The following is a 6,062-nucleotide window of genomic DNA, read 5'->3' on the forward strand; positions in this document are numbered from 1 at the left end:
AATCGAACCCAGGATGGTCACGTACAAGGCAAATGCCCCACACGGATGTGCTATCGCTCCAGCCCCTGGGTATGAATATTTATGAAGCGTGCTCATGCCATTGTGTTTTTTTATGTAACCAAGCGTTTTGCCTCCAGGTGGGCATTCCAGTTGATATCCAGCATGTACTGTGAGAAATATCCCGCCTGTCTAAAATGCATAGATTTAGAGCCTCAAAGACAGGAGAAAAAGGAGGCTTTAATAGCAACTATTGATTTTTTTCAATTTGTTTTTATTTTTATTTTATTTTAAAAAAGCTGTTCAACAATAGTTGACTATGAAAGATAGCCCCATGACAATTGGGCCCTAGCAAAGCAAGTCCCAGCCCATATCCCGTCCTGCAGCTGCAGCAGGCTAGCAACACCAAGTACCCCCAACTCCTCCTTGCACCTGGAATTCGCCAGATAAGGCTACAAGGCCTGAGAAGGCCTAATGAGGCATCTCTTTGTCCTGGAATCGGCCTAACAAGGCCCAACACCAAGTACTCCCATCTCCTCCTTGCACCTGGAATTCACCAGATAAGGCCACAAGGTTGGAGAAGGCCTAATGAAAAGGCCTAATTGACTGCCCATTGGGAGGGCCTGGTGACAGGTACAGAAGAGAGTGGCTGGTGCTGATGGCTTGTTGCAAAATGACTGGCTGCCTGCGTGCAGCATCTAATGTGATAATTCAAATGTATTGGGTGACTTGTGCGCGGGCTTTTCTGAAATGCTCGGGAAGATGCCCTATAAAAAGCCCCCTTTGAAGAGGCTCGGGGCTCTCAGTCACTGACGGTTTGTGGTCATGCTGTGAGCCCGAGCATGCTTGAATAAACCTCTTGCTTTTGCATGGACTTGGTCTCTCAGAGTTTTCCTTGACAGGTGAGGCTGTCCTGAGCTCGGACCCCAACAGACTACAATTAATATTCAAACACCAATCCCAACATTGTGCACCTTCTCACCACCATAAGAGGAAAGTTTGTGAAGATTGTTATATTTCATCCTGAAGCCATTTAAGTAAGTCCTTGTATAAAAGATTGCAAGCATGTACAGTTATACCCAAACAAATGTGTGCTACTTTTTGGTACATCAGTGGGCTAGAGCATAAGAGGTCCTGCAGCCGTGAATTCGGCCTCATGCTCCAGGTTGTTCTATGTCACACTCTTCCATGAGCTTTATTTCATAATCTCTGGGTTTTGACCGTTGGTGAGATTATATGGCACCAGAGGCAGTTTGTTGTGTGACTACCAAGACACTGGAAAACTGGGGAGCTGGGGGGAGGAGGCCCAGACCCGTTCCAAGCAGGCTTGGAGATATCAGTCACGGGTCCAGAATACTGGATTTTTCTGCAAGTTCCCTCATAGTTGAGGCTCTTCCGAACCTGTGCAGAGAGGCCTTGAGCATGGATATGGTTGGACTCAGGAGGTTTCTGACTGCCTGGACTCTGCAGGGGTGGGGAGGGAAACTCAGCCTGTCCCCCTCCGAGTGGCCAGGGTGAAGACAGCCTGGAGCAGGGTCAGGATGTTCTATGTTGCACTCTCCTGAGAGCTTTATTTAAGAGTCTGTGGATCTTGGCCATTGATGAGATTATATGGTGCCTAGAGTAGTTTGTCAACTATTGATTATGGTCTTTCAAGATTGGGTGGTTGCCAAGTAGGCAAACTCAGCAAACATGGGCAGCGGTTCTAACCCAATGTTAGTTCCTGGTCCTTTCTCCATTTATTAGATACTATCAGGCCCATGTTCTAGGGATAACCATGTTTCATTACAGATGTAGCTACCAAATTTATAAAATTTGTAACTTACAAGTTATAGTTCCTCCTTCTTGGGTTCCAGGAATAAAGACTGCATTTTAAAACCAAGCTAAATTTTCTCTAACAATAATCTTTAACGGCAGGATTTTCAATCAGTATCTAGTGTCAGCACTTGAGGTCAAGTTTCTATTGCCCTAAATATGCTTCCCTATTCCTCTTACATGTACTGTGGCTGTTTGGTATCACTGAAGGGGAAGGGACATACCTTTAATATACCCATGTGCTAGAAAACAGCACCATAACTACATGTGAATTATTATAGTTGAAGCCCCCCTTCCCATTCCTGGGGGAGATAGGCTGGCATGCTCCAAGCTTTGCCTTTGATTTCCTAGGTCTTCTGATTTTCTCCTCAACACAGTCCATTGAGAATTGCTAGGCTGAGGACGGGAAATAGCCCTAAAACTAAGTCGAGTGAAGAAATAACACTTTCAACCTCCAGTGTTACCCAAATTTATTTTCCTATCTATCCTGGAAAACAAGAAGGCTAACCCAGGGTCTTTAATGAACATTTAGGTTACCACTGCAGTGAATTTGTTTTTTCCCAATATGGTGGCAAGACTTTAGCTTTCCTCTGTCAGGTACTGACAAAGAAGTCACGGCTGGCAGCTAAGGTCACTTGGCTAAAGTTACAGGTCAGTTATGGCTAGACCAGGGCAGAGGTAACTTCTACAGAGGCCTTTGTAGTCAGTGTGTGTAGAAGCCCTGCACCATATCTCATATCTCCACGCCAGCCTCCTGCTGAGACGAGATGTAAGAAAGACCAGGTCAAACAGTCATCAGACCAAAATATCTTTTTAAAAAACAATTTTTATTTCATTAAAGAACCGTGATTTACAAAGTTATTGAAACGTCTAATGTTCTAACATCAATTTCCCATCACCAGTGACCCCAAGTTCCCTCCCACCCCCACAAGCTGCCACCTTACAGGCACATCAGAATGTTTGGTTGTTGTCACTTGTGTCTCATGTTTTTAGTGTTATTGATTCTGTTTTGTGTCTGTAGCTACCCACCCCTCCACATTACTGATGTATCTCAGGCCATTGACCCCTGCTTATCCATTACTTCCTGTCTTCATCTTCTTTCCTCTTCCCCCCACCCCACCTCTATTTCTTACCTTCTTTGTTCTCTTCCCTGTACTCTATAATCAGGGGCAATCTAGACATCCACTCTTTGCCATATTTCATTCCTTATTCTTCCAGTTAATTTATATATCACAGATAAGAGAGATCATCCTATGATTTTCTTTCTTTTTCTGGCTTACTTCACTCACATGATATAATCCAGTTCCATTGAGGTTGCAGCAAATTGAATGATTTCTTCATTCTTTACAGCTGCATAATATTCCATTGTGTATAGTGTTCCATTGTGTATATGTACCACATCTTCATAATACATTCATTTTTATTGGACGCCTAAGTTGATTCCATATTATAGCTATTTGTTTTAAGTGCTGCAATGAATAATGGTGTGATGATGTCATCTTAGATGAATGTTTGTGTGTCCTGAGGGTAGATTCCCAAGAGTGAAATAGCTGGATCATATGGCAGTTCAATTTACTGAGAACTCTTCATACTTTCCACATTGGTTGAACATTCCTACCACCAGTGGATGAGAGTTCCTTTTTCACCTAACCAAAATAAGAAATTTATAATAAGAGATTGTAATCTCTTGATTTACATTAACTTTTATATGTTAAATGGCTCCTGTGTAAGGTATCTTTTCAAAATTCAAAATGCATTTATTATTTCTTACTCAGTGAGGATGTTGAAAATTACCATAGGGCAGTTAAAAACTCATACTTTGTCTCCTTTTAACTATTATTTCAATGTAAGTTTTTCCTTCCTTGAGAATGGTCCACTGCAGAGTATATAAACCCCAATTTGCTCTCGGGGACGGGGACCCCATCAGTGAAGCAGAATTCTGTTAGCATCTTTCTCTTCCACAGCCCTAAACTTTCACTCTGTAAAATACTTTTTTTTATTCATGAATCAGTGGTATTTTATGTTATTTAAAACATTTCTTGACTGAATAGATGGCAGGATAAAGAAGCTGTGGTACATACACACATAGAATACTACTCTACTGTAAAAAAATGATAAATCATACGATTAGCTGCTACCTGGCATGATCTGGAGAGTTTCATGCTGAGTGAAATTAGGAGAGATGTTGGATTGGTTTGTCCTTCCTCCCTTGCCTCGGGGAGTTTAGGTTACTGAGTTACCCTCATCACACAGCCCCAGTGGCACTCCCATTCCTCTTTATTAATCTTTAACTTATTCTTTGTTCTGCTTCCCTCTCTGTTAATCACTATATCCCAAAATCAGACCCTGTGATTTGTAAAGTCAGATTCTTCTCAGGACTCTGGATTTTGTATATGCAACTGAAATATTTGCTTTTTTCTTTCCCTTATGTCCTTTTCATAGTTTACTCTAGAGCAGTGTCCTTTTTGTATCGACACAGGAAGATAGTGAATGCTGTGCTTCTGGGAGTTAATTGACTCAGAACAATATTTATTCCTGGGCATCTGTCATATTTACTCGACTTAAGCCTCAGCTGTCCTTAGTTCCTAGCACCCCAAAAGTAGGGTTCCAGTGAGTGTCTTGGATGGACTCAGGGCAAGCTGTAAGCTACCCAAGCATTGAAAAGGGACAAGCCATAAGCTATCCTGGGATCTAAAAGGGACAGGCCAACCACCATAAAATATAGTAAGTTATGAGTATGGTCATGGACAAACTTTGTCATCACCCAAAAAGAAGTATCTGAATAAGGACCCTGCTAAGGTTAGGAAGACTAACTTGGCCTGAGGACTGTAGTCTGGGATATAAGAGAGATGTCTCCAGGAGAGCCATCCCATCCTTTAAACTTAATATATCTTATGGTGTTCAGTTTCTCTTTCTTTCAACTCAGAAATATTTAATTAATCAAATTATAGGATGTAAGTTTATCATTAACAAACTTCTGTATAAAACAAAATGGGAATAGGAAGAACCATCCCTTTGATCAACATAGCAATTTTCCAATAATACAAACCTTAATAGTGATAGCACAGTGGGTAAGGCGTTTGCCTTGCATGCGGCCAACATGGCTGACCCGGGTTCTGTTCCTCCGCCCCTCTCGGAGAGCCGGGAAAACTACTGAAAGTATCTCGCCTGCATGGCAAAGCCTGGCAAGCCACCCATAACGTATTCAATATGCCAAAAATAGTAACAACATGTCTCACAATTTGTTGTGAGACATTACTGGTGCCCACTTGAGCAAACAGATGAACAACAGGAGTACAGTGCTACAGTGCTACGGTGTTCATACAAAATGACTAGAAATATTAAGAAGTAAATTTAAGATGTCCATTTAAATGGAAATAGACCAAGGAAAGGAGAAATATGCCCCTAGATGGTTTTCTGCCCTTGGGTGTATCTTCTTGCAAGATGAGATTTTGTCCTAGAAGAAGGTTCACCTGAGGGAAGGGCCTTACATATATTGAGTGTGCAATCACTACAAGTTGTATTGCTACCCCCAACTCTGGGGGGCTGGGTGAATAATGAAGTCTGTGAGATGGGGCATGAGGAAATGGGAATGAAGGCAGAGTGAGACTGGAATGAGGGACAGGGTGAAACTGGAATGGGGCATGGGGCGAGACTGGAATAGACACATAGGGAGAATGGAATGCATGGAGTAATATAGACTGTAATATATGGCAATTAATCACCAACCATTTTGGTGGTCCTGTTTCCTCCCTCATGTGTTGGTATGCAGAGGCTGATTGGGATGGAGAGGCGACTCTTGACCACCAAACGCAAGTGGTGAGTGCCCTCACTCACAGAGAGAGAGAGACACACACACACAGAATGATCTCTCTCCTGATGGAATATAAAGACATGTAGTAGACATGATGGAATATAAAGATATGCAAATACCCAAAGGTCACAGAAATTGAGAACTGGTCTTAGTAGTAAGCTACCTTGGGGAGTGAAGAGGAGAGACACTGGAACAATGATCAGGGAAGTAGAAATTCAGGTGAGGGGTTTGGTGCTAAACCGTGTCGTGCACGAAATGCTACTATTAACAGCATAGTAAACCACTGTGCCTAAAGTAAAATCGAAACAAAATTCTCTTGACTATCTACCATTCTCAAAAGTCTAAAATTGAGACCAGAAAGATAGCACAGCACTTCAGGTACTTTCCTTGCACATAGCCCATCTGGATTTGATCTTGGCATCACATATAGGCCCCA

This window comes from Sorex fumeus, unplaced genomic scaffold, assembly GCF_029834395.1.
Source record: "Sorex fumeus unplaced genomic scaffold, SorFum_2.1 ptg000106l, whole genome shotgun sequence".
Lineage (NCBI taxonomy): Eukaryota > Metazoa > Chordata > Mammalia > Eulipotyphla > Soricidae > Sorex > Sorex fumeus.